Source organism: Artemia franciscana, chromosome 4 (genome assembly GCF_032884065.1).
Source record: "Artemia franciscana chromosome 4, ASM3288406v1, whole genome shotgun sequence".
NCBI lineage: Eukaryota > Metazoa > Arthropoda > Branchiopoda > Anostraca > Artemiidae > Artemia > Artemia franciscana.
In genome coordinates, this window is record NC_088866.1 from 9,206,622 (window position 1) to 9,226,620 (window position 19,999).

Consider the following 19,999-nt stretch of genomic DNA (forward strand, 5'->3'; position numbering starts at 1 on the left):
TTTCCCCCGGTGTCCCCGTTGTAGTTGTGTCCCGGTCGTCATTTATATTCCCTGTGTCCCGGTCGTCATTTGTATCCCGGTGTCCGGTCTGTATATACATTCGTTTTTTAGTTTTGTTTTTCTCCTTTATTTTTTTCCTTTTTTTTTCTTTTTTAGCTTATTTAGATTTTTAGATTTTTTAGTTTTTTTATTAGTTTTTAGTTTTTTTTTCTTTTAGTTTTTTTGTCCCGGTCGTCATTTATATCCCCCTGTTTCCCCCGGTGTCCCCGTTGTAGTTGTGTCCCTGTGTCCCGGTCGTCATTTATATTCCCTGTGTCCCGGTCGTCATTTGTATCCCGGTGTACCGGTCTGTATATACATTCGTTTTTTAGTTTTGTTTTTCTCCTTTATTTTTTTCCTTTTTTTTTCTTTTTTAGTTTATTTAGATTTTTAGATTTTTTAGTTTTTTATTAGTTTTTAGTTTTTTTTTCTTTTTAGTTTTTTTGTAGTTTTTACCTTCTTTTTAGTTTTGTTAATTTTTTTTTTTACTTATGTCCTGGTCGTCATTTATACTCCCTGTGTCCCGGTGCTTTGTTGATTGCTAATCGAACATTCCTTTTGTCCTGGTCGCTTTCTCTTTGAGTGTCGTCGTTTATTTTTTTCTTTTTTAGTTCTTTTAGTTTTTACCTTTTTAGTTTTTTTTTTAGTTTTTTAGATGAAAATTTTTTTTAGTTTTTTCCTTTTTTTCTTTTTAGTTTTTTATTGGTTTTTACCTTTATGTTAGCTTATTTTTCAGTTTTTTCCTTTTTTTTATTTTTTTTTATTTTTTATTTTTTTTAGTTTTTACCTTTTTTTAGTTTTTTTAGTTTTTTTAGTTTTTTAGCTTTTTTACTTTTTTTATTAGTTTTTAGTTTTTTTGTAGTTTTTGCCTTTTTTTAGTTTTTTCAGTTTTTTTTTTAGTTTTTTATTGGTTTTTACCTTTATTTTAGCTTATTTTTCAGTTTTTTCCTTTTTTTTAATTTTTTTTAGTTTTTAGTTTTTTTTAGTTTTTTACCTTTTTTTGTTTTTTTAGTTTTTTAGCTTTTTTATTTTTTTTATTAGTTTTTAGTTTTTTTTGTAGTTTTTGCCTTTTTTTTAGTTTTTTTAGTTTTTTAGCTTTTTTATTAGTTTTTAGTTTTTTTTGTAGTTTTTGCCTTTTTTTAGTTTTTTTAGTTTTTTAGCTTTTTTATTTTTTTTATGTTTTTAGTTTTTTTTTGTAGTTTTTGCCTTTTTTTAGTTTTTTCAGTTTTGACGTCACCTGATCCAGTTTTTTCAGGTGACGTCACCTGATCCACGATCCACAGATCCACAGACAACTTATTTTTATATATATAGATAGTTTTTTTTTTACTTATGTCCTGGTCGTCATTTATACTCCCTGTGTCCCGGTGCTTTGTTGATTGCTAATCGAACATTCCTTTTGTCCTGGTCGCTTTCTCTTTGAGTTTCGTCATTTATTTTTTTCTTTTTTAGTTCTTTTAGTTTTTACCTTTTTTAGTTTTTTTTAGTTTTTTAGATGAAATTTTTTTTTAGTTTTTTCCTTTTTTTCTTTTTAGTTTTTTATTGGTTTTTACCTTTATTTTAGCTTATTTTTCAGTTTTTTCCTTTTTTTTAGTTTTTTTTTATTTTTTATTTTTTTTAGTTTTTTACCTTTTTTTAGTTTTTTTAGTTTTTTTAGTTTTTTAGCTTTTTTACTTTTTTTATTAGTTTTTAGTTTTTTTTTGTAGTTTTTGCCTTTTTTTAGTTTTTTCAGTTTTTTTTTAGTTTTTTATTGGTTTTTACCTTTATTTTAGCTTATTTTTCAGTTTTTTCGTTTTTTTAGTTTTTTTTTAGTTTTTAGTTTTTTTAGTTTTTTACCTTTTTTTAGTTTTTTTAGTTTTTTTAGTTTTTTAGCTTTTTTATTTTTTTTATTAGTTTTTAGTTTTTTTTGTAGTTTTTGCCTTTTTTTAGTTTTTTTAGTTTTTTAGCTTTTTTATTAGTTTTTAGTTTTTTTTGTAGTTTTTGCCTTTTTTTAGTTTTTTTAGTTTTTTAGCTTTTTTATTTTTTTTATTAGTTTTTAGTTTTTTTTGTAGTTTTTGCCTTTTTTTTAGTTTTTTCAGTTTTGACGTCACCTGATCTAGTTTTTTCAGGTGACGTCACCTGATCCACACATCCACAGACAGACAACTTATTTTTATATATATAGAAGATAGATATATATATATATATATATACTAGCTGTTGGTATATATATACTAGCTGTGAATATAGATAGATATATATATATATATATATATATATATATATATATATATATATATATATATATATGGTTTTAACTACGTAAAACTTGCGAATATACAACATTCTTTGCTGTCCCATTGTCTTTGCATATAAATAGATTGTCAGGTTTACCGACTCTTGAACATGCAACATATAATGGTCCATGGGAAAACAATCTGTATTCAGATCTATACCTCATGATTCTAATGATTGCCCTTGAGCTTTGTTGATGGTGATTGCTAATCGACCATTCCCTGTCCCGGTGTCCCGGTCGTCATTTACATCCCCCTGTTTCCCCCGGTGTCCCCGTTGTAGTTGTGTCCCTGTGTCCCGGTCGTCATTTATATTCCCTGTGTCCCGGTCGTCATTTGTATCCCGGTGTCCCGGTCTATATATACATTCGTTTTTTTGTTTTGTTTTTCTCCTTTATTTTTTTCCTTTTTTTTTCTTTTTTAGCTTATTTAGATTTTTAGATTTTTTAGTTTTTTTATTAGTTTTTAGTTTTTTTTTCTTTTTAGTTTTTTTGTCCCGGTCGTCATTTATATCCCCCTGTTTCCCCCGGTGTCCCCGTTGTAGTTGTGTCCCTGTGTCCCGGTCGTCATTTATATTCCCTGTGTCCCGGTCGTCATTTGTATCCCGGTGTACCGGTCTGTATATACATTCGTTTTTTAGTTTTGTTTTTCTCCTTTATTTTCTTCCTTTTTTTTTCTTTTTTAGTTTATTTAGATTTTTAGATTTTTTAGTTTTTTTTTCTTTTTAGTTTTTTTGTAGTTTTTAACTTCTTTTTAGTTTTGTTAATTTTTTTTTTACTTATGTCCTGGTCGTCATTCATACTCCCTGTGTCCCGGTGCTTCCCGGTGCTTTGTTGATTGCTAATCGAACATTCCTTTTGTCCTGGTCGCTTTCTCTTTGAGTTTCGTCATTTATTTTTTTCTTTTTTAGTTCTTTTAGTTTTTACCTTTTTTAGTTTTTTTTAGTTTTTTAGATGAAAATTTTTTTTAGTTTTTTCCTTTTTTTCTTTTTAGTTTTTTATTGGTTTTTACCTTTATTTTAGCTTATTTTTCAGTTTTTTCCTTTTTTTTAGTTTTTTTTTATTTTTATTTTTTTAGTTTTTTACCTTTTTTTAGTTTTTTTAGTTTTTTTAGTTTTTTAGCTTTTTTTATTAGTTTTTAGTTTTTTTTTGTAGTTTTTGCCTTTTTTTAGTTTTTTCAGTTTTTTTTTTTTAGTTTTTTATTGGTTTTTACCTTTATTTTAGCTTATTTTTCAGTTTTTTCCTTTTTTTTTAGTTTTTTTTAGTTTTTAGTTTTTTTCGTTTTTTACCTTTTTTTTAGTTTTTTTAGTTTTTTAGCTTTTTTATTTTTTTTATTAGTTTTTAGTTTTTTTTGTAGTTTTTGCCTTTTTTTAGTTTTTTTAGTTTTTTAGCTTTTTTATTAGTTTTTAGTTTTTTTTGTAGTTTTTGCCTTTTTTTAGTTTTTTTAGTTTTTTAGCTTTTTTATTTTTTTTATTAGTTTTTAGTTTTTTTTGTAGTTTTTGCCTTTTTTAGTTTTTTCAGTTTTGACGTCACCTGATCCAGTTTTTTCAGGTGACGTCACCTGACACATCCACACATCCACAGACAGACAACTTATTTTTATATATATAGATATATATATAATGACGACCGGGACACCGGGACACAAGGAATATAAATGACGCCCGGGACACTCAAAGAGAAATCACAGACAGGGACACCGGGACACAAATGACGGCCGGGACACAGGGAATAGGGAATATAAATGACGACCGGGACACAGGGACACAACTACAACGGGGACTCCGGGGGCACAGGGGGATGTATAAATGACGACGGGGACACAGGGAATGTTCGATTAGCAATCACCATCAACAAAGCTCAAGGGCAATCATTAGAATCATGAGGTATAACTAAAAAAAACTAAAAAAAGGTAAAAAACTAAAAACTAAAAAAGACCAATTCAAAAACGAATGTATATACAGACCGGGACACCGGGACACAAATGACGACCGGGACACCGGGACACAAGGAATATAAATGACGCCCGGGACACTCAAAGAGAAATCACAGACAGGGACACCGGGACACAAATGACGGCCGGGACACAGGGAATAGGGAATATAAATGACGACCGGGACACAGGGACACAACTACAACGGGGACGCCGGGGGGCACAGGGGGATATATAAATGAAGACGGCGACACAGGGAATGGTCGATTAGCAATCACCATCAACAAAGCTCAAGGGCAATCATTAGAATCATGAGATATAGATCTGAATACGGATTGTTTTCCCATGGACCATTATATGTTGCATGTTAAAGAGTCGGTAAACCTGACAATCTATTTATATGCACAGACAATGGGACAGCAAAGAATGTTGTATATTCGCAAGTTTTACGTAGTTAAAAACATATATATATATATATATATATATATATATATATATCTATCTATATTCACAGGTGGGACATAGGGACACAACTACAATGGCGCGTAACGACTTACGCGCGCGGGGGGGCTTGGGGGGGGGGCGCGAAGCGCCACCCCAACAGCTAGTATATATATAAAAATAAGTTGTTTGTGTGTTATGTCTGTTACACTTTGTCTGTTACGCCAGATTATATCTTCTATATATACAAAAATAAGTTGTATGTATTTTTGTGTTGAGGGTTTAAATGTAAAAACTGGGAATTGCATAAATATTTCGAAATATTTTGACAATAGATTAATGTAATTTGAAAACCTTAAAAAAGATACTTAAAATTTGAGGTTTATTATAAATTGAGCTTTAGCAAGCTTGGCACGTGAATATTTTTCCAACTGTCAATGTTATAGAATGTTACCAAAAAGCAAAACCAGGCTTGCGGTTCAAAGAGAAAGGGCCAGATTAGGAATGTGCAATTTACGTCAACGAAGGCGTGTCGAGGAACTACCAGAGCAACGCAAAACCAGACTTGCTGCTGAAAGAGAAAGTAAAAAAAGAAGGCGTGTCGAGGAATCACAAGAGCAACGTGAAAACAGGCTTGCGGCTTCAAGAGATAATGCTAGATTAGGAATGTGCAATTTACGTCAACGAAGGCGTGTCGAGGAACTACCAGAGTAACGCGAAACCAGACTTGCTGCTAAAAGAGAAAGTGAAAAAAGAAGGCGTGTCGAGGAATCACAAGAGCAACGTGAAAACAGGCTTGCGGCTTCAAGAGATAATGCCAAAAGAAAGCGTGCCGAGGAATCACAAGAGCAACGTGAAAATTATCGCATGGCATTCAGGTACAGCCCAGTCGATGATTATAGTAGATGTGTTCAAATCGGGACTATGTCTAAAATTTGTCCCTACTGCAAGGCCTTGAAATTTAATGGTGAAACAACGGGAATGTGTTGCGCCTCAGGAAAAGTTAAACTTCCTCTACTGGCTGCACCCCCAGAGCCATTGAAGACTTTGCTTACTGGAACTACGTCAGAGTCTAAGCGTTTTTTATCAAACATCAGAAAATATAACTCATGTTTCCAAATGACGTCGTTTGGTGCCCAAATCGAAAATCAAGATCAATTTATGCCTACTTTCAAAGTAAAAGGGCAAATTTATCATAGAGCAGGGTCCCTTCTACCATTCTCAGGCGAGAATCATAAATTTTTACAATTGTACTTCATCAGTGATAGAAATTCCGAATTGAATACACGTTGCGAAATTTCTCCCAACGTTGAAAGGACAATCGTTTCCCAATTGCAACATTTTTTCCACGAAAATAATAATTTAGTGCGTCTGTTCAAAACAGCCATCGATTTGATGCCTACTGATACGCATAAAATTGTTATTTCCGCTGACAAAACGCCTCCTGGCCAACATGTGCGTAGATACAATGCTCCAACTATCGACGAAGTGGCAATCGTTATGGTCGGTGATCAGTTTTTACCTCGAGATATTATTCTTCATAAGCAAAACGCTCAGTTGGTAAGAATCGCTGAAACTCATCGATGCTACGATGCCCTACAATATCCTATCTTTTTTTGGGATGGAGCCGACGGCTATCACTTTAATATTAAATTGATGAATCCAGCCACTAACAAAGAAATGAATAAGAAATGCAGTGCGATGCATTATTATTCCTATAGACTAATGATTCGGCAGGATGAAGACAATTATATTTTAAAATGCCGTCAATTGTTTCACCAATACGTCGTTGATATGTATGCAAAAATTGAATCAGAACGTTTGCTATATATCCGTCTGAATCAGACCAAGCTCTGCTCTGAACAATTCATTTATTTGCGAGATGCAGTTGTAAATGACGATAATACCACAAACGTTGGAAGATTAACGATTTTACCTTTGTCATATGCTGGCAGTCCCCGTCATATGCATGAATATGCTCAAGATGCTATTGCGTATGTTCGTCTCTATGGTCGTCAAGATTCATTTATTACATTTACATGTAATCAATCTTGGGACAAGATACAGCAGTTTTTACTTCAAGGACAATCGGCGGTTCATAGACATGACATTATGGCCCGTGTCTTCCGGCAAAAGTTGAAATCACTGATAAACTACATAGTAAAACTTGAAGTGTTAGGGTCAGTGCGATGCTGGATGTACTCAGTGGAATGGCAAAAACGAGGTTTGCCACACGCACATATAGTAATCTGGCTATATAATAAAATTACTTCTAACGAAATTGATGATGTGATTTCCGCTGAAATACCTGATGAAAATGTCGATAAGGGGTTATATGATATTGTTGTAAAAAATATGATACATGGACCTTGCAGTGCACTGAACGAAAATTCACCATGCATAGCCAAAGGAAGGTGCACGAAGCAATATCCTCGACTTTTAGTATCCAGCACAATTACTGGCAATGATGGTTACCCACAATATAGAAGAAGATCTACTGAAGATGGCAGTAAAACAGCAATAATACAGAAGCGTAACAATACCACCATCGAAGTAGATAACCAGTGGGTTGTTCCATATTCCCCATTATTATCAAAAACATTTAATGCACACATAAACGTTGAATACTGTAACTCCGTAAAGGATATCAAATACACATGTAAATACGTCAACAAAGGCAGTGACATGACAGTTTTTGGCTTGCAGTCCGAAATCAAAGATATCGACGAAGTCGTACAATATCAGGCTGGAAGATACATAAGCAGTAATGAAGCTGTTTGGCCAATTCTTTCATTTCCGATACATGAACGTAGTCCAGCTGTTGTTCACTTAGCAGTACATTTACAGAATGGTCAACATGTTTATTTTTCGGAATCCAGTGTGCAACAAAGAGCCCTGAATCCACTGAATACAAAGTTAACTGCTTTCTTTTCACTATGCAAAAAAGATTCTTTTGCAAAAAAACCTGCTGTATACTGAAGTGCCTTCGTATTACACGTGGAATACTAAAAATAAAGTATTTGAACGTCGAAAACAGGGTAAGTCAGTCGACGGCCAACCTACCATCTTCAAAGATACCACGATAGGAAGACTCTACACTGTTCACCCCAATCAACATGAATGCTTCTTTCTATGCCTGCTTTGGGTGAATGTACCCGGTCCGACGTCCTTTGAGTATTTGAGAACTGTAAACGGTACTATACATGACACTTACCGTAGTGCATGCCAAGCTCTGAATTTATTGGAGAATGACCAACACTGAGATAACTGCATCAATGACGCGTGCAAAACGTCAACTCCAAGTCAAATTCGTGCATTGTTTGGCATCATACTAACAACTTGCTCTCCATCAGCTCCTACAGAGTTATGGGAAAAATATAATCAAAAATTTCCAAAGATATACTCCATCGAAAACGGTTTGAGACGTCAGATATGACTTTTGATTTTACATCAGAAATTTATAACTACACTTTAGTTGTTATAGAGGATTTGTGTGTATGTATGGCAAACAAACCTCTTCAGGATTTGGGAATGCCTTCACCTAATCGTACTGCTGCTGTTTCGACATGTGTAGAATTGGATCGTGAACAAAGTTACAGTATGAGTGATCTATTGTCGTATGTACAAAATAACATTTCCAAGTTAACGTCAGAACAAAAAGACATTTATGATACGATAATGCATTGTGTCAATAACAACATTGGAGAAATTTTCTTTTTGGATGCGCCAGGAGGTACTGGTAAAACGTTTGTGATAAAACTGATTCTGGCATCAATTCAATCAAAAAATGATATAGCATTGGCAATTGCGTCGTCCGGAATAGCCGCAACGTTGCTGCCTGGTGGAAGAACTGCTCATTACGCTTTGAAATTGCCTCTGAATTTGCATTCTACAGAAACTCCCACATGCAATATTTCCAAATCATCTGGGATGGGTAAAGTATTGCAGCAATGCAAATTTATTATTTGGGACGAGTGCACAATGGCACACAAAAAATCGCTCGAGGCTCTGGATCAATGTTTGAAAGATTTGCGAGGGAATTCGAAACCCTTTGGCAGCACATTAATATTGCTTGCGGGAGATTTCAGGCAAAACAATGACTCTGGTCAAACATTTTCAGATCAATTGCTGGCAATTGGAAACGGAAAGCTCCCAGTAGACTCAATTTCAGGACGTATACAACTACCTGCTGAATTCTGTAATTTAGTGACGTCCAAAAATCAATTGATTGAAAAAGTATTTCCGAATATTCTAAACAATTATAAAAATAATAAATGGCTAAGTGAAAGAGCGATTCTTGCACCCAAAAATATAGACGTCCACGAAATCAACAATATTGTTTTGACCAAGATACGAGACCAGGCAGTCCTTTACAAGTCAGTCAACACAGTTTTGGAACCAAATGAGGTGGTTAATTATCCATCTGAATTTTTAAATTCCGTGGATCTTTCAGGGTTTCCACCACACGTGCTGCAACTAAAAATAGGCATACCAATAATACTGTTAAGGAATATCAACCCACCAAAGCTTTGCAATGGCACGCGACTTGCCGTAAAAAAACAATGTAAAACGTAATAGAGGCCACAATCTTGACAGGGCCTTTTGAGGGTGAGGCTGTTCTTATTCCTCGCATTCCCATGATTCCAACGGATCTGCCTTTTCAATTTAAAAGATTGCAATTCCCAATTCGATTAGCATTTGCAATCACCATCAACAAAGCTCAAGGTCAATCATTAGAAAAATGTGGTATAGATCTTAATACTGATTGTTTTTTCCATGGAAAATTGTACGTTGCATGTTCGAGGGTCGAAAAATCTGACAATCTATTTATATGCAGCGACAATTGGACAGCAAAGAATGTTGTATATTTGCAAGTTTTATGCAGTTAATTTGTATTGTATCTATCTATCTACCTATCTATATAAAAACGAGTTGTGTGTATGCATGTTTGTTTGCAAAAAGAGCGTTTGCATATGACGTCATTATTAGTACATAAGGCTTTGTATATGCACAGACAATGGGAAAGCCAAGAATGTTGTATATTCGCAAGTTTTAAGTAAATCTATCTATATTCATAGGTGGTACACAGGGACACAACTACAATGGCGCGTAACTAATATGGCGCGTAACGACTTACGCGCGCGGGGGGGCTTGGGAGGGGGGCGAAGCGCCCCCACCAACTAGGTGTTGGGGTGGCGCGAAGCGCCAACCCTACAGTTAGTATATATATATATATATATATATATATATATATATATATATATATATATATATATATATATATATATATATAAATATATATATATATATATATATAGCATATGAGTAAGTTAACAAAAATCAACCTGGAAAGCAAGAATCAAAACGCGTCAATATTGACAATGATAGGAATGATGATTGGGTTTGGGATTTTCACATTGATAAGGTTGTCAATGCCTACTATACCTTTGCTGAAAAAAAAAAACAAGGTTTTATGATATGTATTTCATAATGACAAGAAAAGCCAAGATAAAACAAAAATTGTTCAAGTCCTACCACCCGAGCAATTCAAAGAAACAAAAGTTCAGTGATATGTCTTTCATAATAACACATAACAAGCTAAGGCAAAAGTTAAAGGTCCAATAAAAAAAACAAACATAATTTTACAAAGGCACTTCTTCTAATTTAATGTCCATTTGGACATCATGACATCAAGAAAAGGATCAAAATGTCTGCATTTAGAAGACAAGCACAATGAAAATCCATAACAGAGGGCTGCCATGTGCCAAGTGCATCCCAATGATTTCACCTGATGGAAGATTTAAAACAATGGGCCAAAAAGGGATCTTTGGACATCATGATAGACAGATGCAACAATACAATTCTCTATTTGCCTTAGTACTAATTGATTAACTGCCTATAGTAACTGTTAGTTTTCATATAGGCTACCACATTTTTGTCTAGAGACAAAAGGTATACTACACACAGACATAGTATAGGCTCTGGGACAGGTAGGCTATATGAATGCTCATATAGTGGTTCTGAGAATTTTTATTCCATGGCATTTTGACCCTGTTTGAACCAACATTACTGTTGGATAGGAAAAAATGCACGAGTGTGGCAATATGTTCTGGCATTATTGCACTTTTTGTTAAAGAAGCAATATATCTTTAAATACTCATTCAAATGAACCCTGTTTTAATAAACTAGGGCTCTAGGGCTCCTGTTTGATAATCTAGGGTTACTATGGATGGTAACACACAAGGCAACTCTTCTCTGAAAACATAAGAAATCTTTGATGTGTTGATTGTGTTTTAGGGTTCACATATATGTTGAATTTTAATGTAATATTCTCAAAACCACACCCCTCTATAAGGGAGTCCAATCTATTTCCAAAATTGTGCAAATACCTATTTGATAATAGCATTTGATGAGCAAAGTTAAAATCAAAACATTTTACATGGTTAGAATCAGTAGATAAACAGATTTTGTTGATGTATACATTTTATTCAAAACTTCAGAGACATAAGATCTTTCAAAGTCTAAATTTCTATTGACAAGGGTCACTCTTTGCTTACAGTTCATTAATTTAAAGGGTGCTTTCCAAAAGCCAGTTATCATTAATGATTATTAATTATTTGTTATAACCTTCATCCTAATATAGGTCAGAACTACACAAATTCATATAAAAATTAACCATTACTATAGGCAGTTTATCAAATAAAACTAACGCAAATAGAAAATTGCATTGTTGTATCTGTCTATTATGGTGTTTCAAAAAACTGTTTTAGGCCCATTGCTCCAAATCTTCCATCAATTGAATATTCAGAGATTATGAATTTAATCTCTAATGTCCTTTCACTAGGAATATATATATATATATATATATATATATATATATATATATATATATATATATATATATATATATATATATATATATATATATATACAGTACCAGGAGCCCAGTGGGTTCACACCCAGGCACTTTGTATGCTTCTATATATAGATTCTCATTGTCACTTGCCTTGTAAGGGCAGACAATTTGAGCCTTTTCTTGATGCCATGATGTCCAAATGGACATCAATCAGGGCAAAGTCTGCAAGTTAAGCAATTCATCCATTGTTTACATATAGTATAGGTTATTAGGAAATTTGACAGTTTGACATTTACTATCCAGAAAGACAAAGAGAATTTACGTGAGGCCTTTCAGAGAACCTTGAGGGGAGTGTTGAGCTAAATCAAAACAGATAAGGGAGATGATCAATTGACCAAAGAGGCAATATTTACCTACTGCTACTACTTCTATTACCCCTAAAACTACTACTTCTGTAGCAAGTGAGCAGAAATTTACCAAGTCAATCCAAATTGAGCAGAAATTAGCATGAGTAAGGCTGACACTCCCCATAACTTCTGAAGACCAGAACATAACTAACATTCTCTTGAAAAAATGAAAAACAAATTAATGTGGATTGACAGTTTGACATAAATTTATTGATATTTATTCCTTAAAACCTTAATCATTTTGATTTATTAATGTAAAAAAAGCAAAAAAATTTAAAAAGTATTTAGTTTTGAGTGAAGTGCAAATCGTGTTTTGGTCTTAAGAGGCATTGGGGTGTCATACCTACTTATGTTAATTTCTGCTTGTTTTCATGTTTGACTTGATTATTTATTGTGATTTCTGTTTCTTTTGGGATTCATTTATTTATTGATGGTGATTTGTGGTAGTTTTATACTTGGAAAATTATTTGACTTTATTTCTGCTCATTTTTGGTCATTTCTTGTATTTGTACCATGACAAGCCTATGGCTTTCTCCTGTGTTGAATAAACAAATGATAATATTAAGTTTTATAAAACTATTTATGTCATATCCAGATCAGAAACATACAGACTTATTTTAGGAAAAATAAATTTTTATCAAAATATTTGACTGAAATAAGGTACTGCCGAAGTACCTGGGTTATTATCCTAGTAAGCAAGGCAAATAACAGTCACATTACCTTATTCCTCCTTCTCTTTGTGTTTTTAAATAGGCTTCCAATTGACTCCCTACTGAGTGCATGGAATGTTTTTTTTTACCTTACTACTAGGCATACCTGAGTAGGAGTATCAGTGATGCTACTCAGTAGACCTAATATTTAGGACTAGGATATTTATCTAGTGTAGTCAACATGATAGGCATTGTTCAGAGTGAATGCTCAGTAATATTTTCAGCTTTTACCTTATGTACTTGAATAAAAATGCCCATCTTCTTAACACACCTCCAAAGAGGAGGCCAACTATGACCTGCAGTTAATTTTTGGCTGGGTGGTAATTCTACAAAGAGGTTAAAATGTGAGACAACTAGACACTATGCTAAAGCATAGGATCAGATTAAATATACCTAAGATACCCAGTAGTCAGACAGCTAGGCTAACCACCCCTTGTACAATCAAGTACCCTAACTATTAGATTTCTATTATACTGGCTAGCAATTGCATTATTTCACCATTTGATATAGCTAAATTTTCTTATTAAGCATGTGATTAGCTTGAATATTTTAGTCATACATATCATTTGCAATTTTAAATGCACTAATAGTCAGCAGTGAGGACATACAATACCAAAAAATTCATTTTGGAAGGCTCAGAATTGGCTGAGAGCCTCAAAGACAAAGGGCCCATTAGCAAATTTGCTCAGCACCACAGTGGGCTTCCAAAGTAATTTTGGTATAAATTGATAGGGGATCTTAGATGTGTCAAGAGTTTGAAAAGCTAATGAGATGCTAATTTAAAACAAAGAAAACCTATAAACTATTACTAATTGATAAGCAAAATACTATCTAATCAATACATATTCAGCATAAGCAATGTACATCCTGTGTCTGCAAAGATTTTAATCAAGGCAGTTAGCATAACAGGAAATTTCAAAAGCTGTCAAATTATTCAAAGAAACTTCTTTAACTTACAGAATCCAGTGTCTATAGGGAAAACTTCTCTGTCAGACACTCTCTAGATGTTCAAAGTTAAATTCTTGTTCTAACAGTCATGTGAATATAAATGTTATCTCCAGAATCAATCAAGTCCATTTTTGAAGCAATTTACTGTCTCGGCTTTCACAACTGTTTCAGGGAGGGAGTTCTAATTGTCAATTGCTCTGATGTTCCAAAAATTTGCCATTGCTCTGTTCTGGGATACTGGTTTGAAAACCTAATATGGATGGCCTCTTGTAGTTTTAACTTTAGCAGGCTGAAAGTAATTTTCAAAGCTAAGGTTGTTCTTTGCCTAGTAAATTTGTATCTGATCTCTGTGTTGGCACCTATATTTTAGAGAGGGTAGCTGTTGTTGGTGGAATCTGTCTTTATAGCTCAAATCTTTGAGTCCTGGGAGAAGCTTTGTTGCTTTTCTTTGTACTTTCTCAAGTTCGGCAGAGTCTATTTTATAGTTGAGCCCCCAGATGATATTTCTGTAGGCTACTCAATGGTTGGTCTGACAAGTCCTTTGTAGAGTTTAGTGAAAGTGTGCTTATCAAGATGTTAGAAGCTTTGTCTAATTAAACCAACTAATTGCATAACTTTGGCGACTATTCTCTCAGTTTCACCATGGAACTTGAGCTAGGAGTCAATTATGATGCAAAGATCTCATTCAGAGTCTACAAGCTCCAGAAATATTGTTGATCCTGTTTTGTCTACATTCATAAGCTTTGGTCCTGGGAAATCTTTTTCTTTTCTATCCACATGACTTTTTATTTGATAGAGTTGAAATTCAAACCAAGATCTTGGAAATTTTTTGTTAGCTTGTTGATGTCTTCCTGCAGCAATGATATATCTGTATAGCCTGTTATTTTTCTGTATGGCTTGGTATTGTCTACATGTGTTTTTGTTCTGCTTGCAGTACCAGTGCTTATACTGTTGATGAAAAGAATGAAGAGAAGTGCTTCAAGGACACTCCCCTGAATTACTCCACAGGTCACATTATAACATTCTGAGAGGGTATCACCTACTCTGACTTTTTGGACTCTATTTCTGAAAAATGATTCAATCTATGTTAATATTTGTTAATGGAGGTTGAAGTCTTGAAGCTTCCAGATAAGGTCAGTATGTGGGATGCTCTCAAAGGCTTTTTCAACATTGAAGAGGACTGCTAGAATGCAGTGACTTTTTTCAAGGGCTTTTGTTCAGTTGTTTAGAGTTTCTAGCAGCTGAGTAGTACAGCTTCTGTTGGGAAGGAATCCAAACCGATCAGGGTTTATGAAGTCCTTTTGTAGAGTATGAGAGAGTATTCTGTCTCTTAGGCATCCTTCCAAATGTTTGCATACCAGTGAAGTAAGACATGCTGGTTGGTAGTTTTCTGCCTTTGATTTTTCTCCTTTTTTGTAAATGGGAACAACAGTTGCTTCTAACCACTGGTGTAGCAGCTTCCCTTTATCAACAGAGCATTGGAAGATTTCTAGGAGTGGTTCAACAAGGTACTCAGCACAATCCTTTAGCTAAATTGTTTCAATACCATCTGGGCCTTTTTATTTATCTGTTTTTAGTTTTTTTAGCTGGTTTGAACACAGAGCTAAAAAAGGAGTTGAAAGACTCTGCTTTTTCGGATGGGGAGACAGCTGTTGAGCCATCTTTACTGATTAAAATTGGGGTCTCTCTTTTTGATGAAAGTCTGGCATTTATGTGCTTCCCTCAATTTTTAGGAGCTGACATTGATTCCAATGCAATTTTTTTCATGCTTTCTGCCTGTCTTGTTGCATCTCAAACTTTATTTCTTGTCCTGTTGTAATCCCTTCTGCTGGCTTCAGTTTGGAGCTTTATCTATCTTCTGTACTTTCTGCTTTTCTATGTTTATCAGGCACTTTAATTTATGGTCTAAATGAGGTAGCATTTGGGGCTGTGGATATTGTCTTCTTGTTGTACAGATTCGGGCACTGAGGATCATGATGTCTCTAAACAACTTGGATTTCTTGTCACAGTTCCCTCTCATATGGAGACAAGACAAATCAACAAGACAGATTATTTCTCTAAACTTCTTCTTATCTAGATTTTAAGCTGATTTTTTATTTTCTCTAAACAAATATGCTACAATATCCTTAGGGACTGCCCTTTCCTAAACTTTAAAAATAAAATTTGATTCTGTTTAATAAAAAAAAAAAAAAAAAAAAAAAAAAAAAAAAAAAAAAAAAAAAAAAAAAAAAAAAAATATATGCTTTCAAATGATGCAAGATTCATTAAATCTGAATAGCTTTATCTCTGGCATAATACTGGAGAAGTTGAATGTTTTTTCTAAGATTTCCAGGAAAGTAGGGAGTTGGCTTTTAGTTCTGTTGTTTATTCTGATCTCTTATCTAAACTATACAAGTTATGGCAAAACTGCCTAGCTAGTTCTGAATAGTTTGGCCACAAAAAAAAACTTATAATGGACAAGATAGGGTGATCCTATAAAGAATCAAACAATATTAATTTTAACTAGCTTATTCCTTATCATCAGTTAATCCCAATTATCTGAAACTATCTAATATCCTAAAATTAGAAGCCTACTGTCCAAGGTTATTATAGAAATAATTTAAATAAAGGGTAAAATAGGAAATGTTTCCATTATTGAACTATAAATTAGGTGAACATACCACTCAATGTCTTTTTTAAGCTCAGTAAAATTCTAGTTAATTGACTTCTTGCTATCTCAGAAAGGGTTTAGGTTAGGAAAATTAAACTTTCAGGGATGAATCTACAGTCTAAAGTATGTCCTGGGAAGGAATTTTGAAGCAACTACCTCTACTCCTTCTCTCTCTAGAGGGTCCTGATCTTTCATGACCTTTAAAAATATGTGTGTCATAAAAGTGAAACTTTGCAAAATAGATCTTCTGCTTAATTGGAGTACAACAAAATTGTTTTCAGCTTCATAACTTTGCTCAATTCCATTTTATAAGCTTTTAAAGATATGGAAATACATTTCCTAAATTTTGAAAAAAAAACATTGATATGGCTCAAAATTATACTCAAATAACAGGAATTGCATTTTCAGAACTAAAGGCAGAGAAAAAGCAACTAGTAACTGAAAATTATGGTAAAATGTTGTTTTGTCAAAATTTCAATAGGTATAGACCTGTCATGGAGGCAAATTTCAGGGCTCTCTAGAGGGAGAAGGAGTGGAGGTGGGTAGTTTAAAATACCTTCTAGGGACATACTTTAGCCTGTAGACCCATCCCTGAAAGTTTCATTTTCCTAACCTAAACCTGTTCTGAGATAACAAGAAGTCAATTAACTAGAGTTTTACCTTAAGCTCTTTCTGAATATTAAAATATTGGTTAAAACTTCCTATTGGATTATAGGCTAATAAAGTCTTGACTATATGCTAATAATGATTAATATTATATACAGAGGGGGCAACCAGGTCAATTGCTTTAGGCACTGCAGCTGGGAGAGGGTTCCTATGGCTGAGGGATTGGCCATTTTAATTAAAGTTTTCACTTAGTTTAGTTTTTGCTTATATTTCAGTTGAGAGGGGAGATGATGTAATTATTTTTTCACTGGGCAATACCAACTCTAGGAGCAGTTCTGGTTATATAGTGTGCAGACATTGATTCATGATCCAACTGAATAAACAATTTATAAATCTTTTAAAAATTGCTGTGTTTACTTTAAGCCACTAGAATCTCTCTTGTTTAAACCTACATACACATGGTAAACATATAATTTGGGCTATAGCCTATACTAGTATATTAGGTGGAACTGGGGGGGGGGGGGGGGGAGTAAAGTGAATCTGCAATTAAAATGTGTTACAAACAATTATTCTGTATATTACTACTAGCCTACTATTAACATGCCCACTAAGCTGTCTCAGGCTAACACAACTATGCACTCTCTTTCTCTATCCTAAACTAGGCTATTCAAAGCCTGTACATTCTGTGTCCTATTAGGGTATACAGTATGAACTGTTGTTTTTAACCTATTTCTGTTGATAAAAACCAGAGAAACATATATTGCCTTTAATGGTCCATAAAGGGCTTAAAATCTAATTTCTTAGTAGGCTAGTCTAAAATGACTATTGGTCTGTGTTTGGGAAGAACATAAAAAAGGCATTTAGAGGTAAGTTCAGATAATTCATTGCTCAGTAACAGAAATATCTCCAAATTTACTAAAGAAAGCATTTAGTGTATCCAAGATTCAGCCCTTTCTAAATGATAGGGTATTACTCTAGGCTACTTTTAGGTTTACTTAATCTAAAAATTCTGCTTTATTCATTTTAGCTCTTTTGTTCAAAGAAATTCCAAAGAATAGATAAGGAAGCTTGTTTTATTTCTAGCTGTTTTCTTACGTACTTGAGTAGAAACATTTGGATTTTAACTTGCTTCAGAGAGAAGGCTATCTCCAACCTGTGGTTAATTTTTGGCTTGGTAGCAACTTCTACAGTTTAAATTTAAGCCAACGTAGAAGCTGACTTCATAAGTTCATTAAAAACCAAATTCCACTGAAATACCTCTTATTTTGCAAATTTAGCCTTTATATTTGAATAGACTATACTCCTTTGTTAAAAGAAATTCCGGGGGACTGATAAGAAAGATTGCTTCAATTTCTTCTAAAAATCACTACGTAAGAATAGCACAGCCTATTATTGAATATATCGTCTTACTTTTGATAACTTTCAAATTACGAAATCTGTTACCACTAAGACGCTGAGCATATTCGGAACTTGGATTTAAAGTCTTTTCTGACAAACATATTGCTGTCAAACAACCATAGAAACAAAATTATTTCTCAAAAATTGTTGATCAACGATAATTTTCGTAAGAACTCAGAATTATACTAGTGTTGGATACAAATATATTCGATGCAATCCTGAATTGTAACCTCCTTCCTCGTCATGATTAAATGATATTCAAGTTATCCTTTAAAATCCTAAAGAAGAGACAAATTTATTAGTTGCATTGTTAATGCACGTGTATAAGTTCTGATTAACCCCTTTCCTTAATTAAATTCATTATGTCCCAGTTGTTTAGCCAGTATTATAAAAAAAAGAAAGAACCTGCCTTTTGTGTTCATAGAACGCTTTATGAAGAAGAAGAAGATAATTGGTGATACATTCAAACCATTTGAAATATATCTTGTTATTTTCTATCAGACATTCAAGTCGTATCCTTGCAATTTTTACTGTCTGATCAAATTCTCAAAGTTTTTTTTACGCAACAAAGCTTCTTCAGCGTCCTTTGGACTAATGGAAGGGAAAATAATAGATAACTAACCAAAATTACATCCTCATGTCTTATAATAGGCAATGGACCAAGGAAATAACAAATGTAATAACCTTTTTTGGCAAATAACTGTTTTTTCTTCTTCTGAAATTGCAAAAAAAAAAGACAAAAATCCCCCATTAAGTTCTATCTTGAATTTTCCTGTTTAATTTGACCAATAATTTTCAAAACAATTTAAGAAAATTTGAATTGTGGGCCATGATGATCCTCAAAATTGATTACCAGACCTTTGTTGGTTGCTATAACACGATCGTCGATAAAGGTGTTTCTCCAGAACAGATTGTTAATCAACAACGTAAACAGAAAAGTTTTTAGTTGAGTTTCACTTTGGCCTGCTAAAAGGTTTTTAGCAGGGCAATCTGAATTGCACTTTGCCCTGCTGACAAAAAGGAAAAATTTCTAAATTTAGACGCTGTCAAAAATACGGTTCGTAATGGCTGTCACTGTTTATTGCCTGGACGCACTCCTTTATATCCCGAAGTTTGTCAGCAAAACGATACTGAAACGATTTCGTGCACTACTAATAAATAGGTTTGGGTTTTAGGACCTTGAAGTTCAAACAGTATTTGAAAATAATATTGAAACATCAAAACATTTGAGGATGCAGGTGGTAATGCAACCAAAGAAAAGTTATGTGCAATTCTTCTTTCAATGGACTTCCCTGAACCATTTATCCGTTTGTTCGGAATTACCTAACTGACCAATCTCTTACGGTTGAGGTAAATCAACCACTCTCGTTAGTTAAAACGCTTGAGGTAAGACTTCCCCAGGGATCTCCTCTCAGCCCGCTGTTTTTTCTGCTTATAATATCTGAATTTGAACTTTCAAGTTAAACAATATCCAAAACGGAGTACACGGATGATTTCACTATTTAGGAATGCGTACGCTCAATTGAAGAATTGTAGACTTGTCCATGTCCCTATATCCCTTCCAATATCAGCCACTAAAACGAAAGCAACAATCTTCCATAATAAACAAAATATCCGAATACCAGAGCTTGATATGAGAGGCTCATTAAATAGCATGAAGCTAACCCTGTGATTTAGGATTAACTTTGAATCAGCAAGTCACAAGGAATGCTGAAATTGAAGCTGTGAAGCAGTCTTGC

The 19,999-nt window shown here is 33.7% G+C and overlaps 1 protein-coding gene across 1 annotated transcript in view; it reads right to left on the reverse strand.

The window, feature by feature from the left end:
- LOC136025957 (serine/threonine-protein kinase NLK-like) overlaps window positions 1-18,203 on the reverse strand; it is a 94,193-nt gene extending 75,990 nt beyond the window's left edge. The window contains exon 1 of the mRNA XM_065702067.1: window positions 18,120-18,203. The gene's annotated coding sequence lies outside the window, so the exon portion shown is untranslated. The remainder of the gene's footprint in view (window positions 1-18,119) is intronic.
- Between the last annotated feature and the right edge of the window lie 1,796 nt (window positions 18,204-19,999).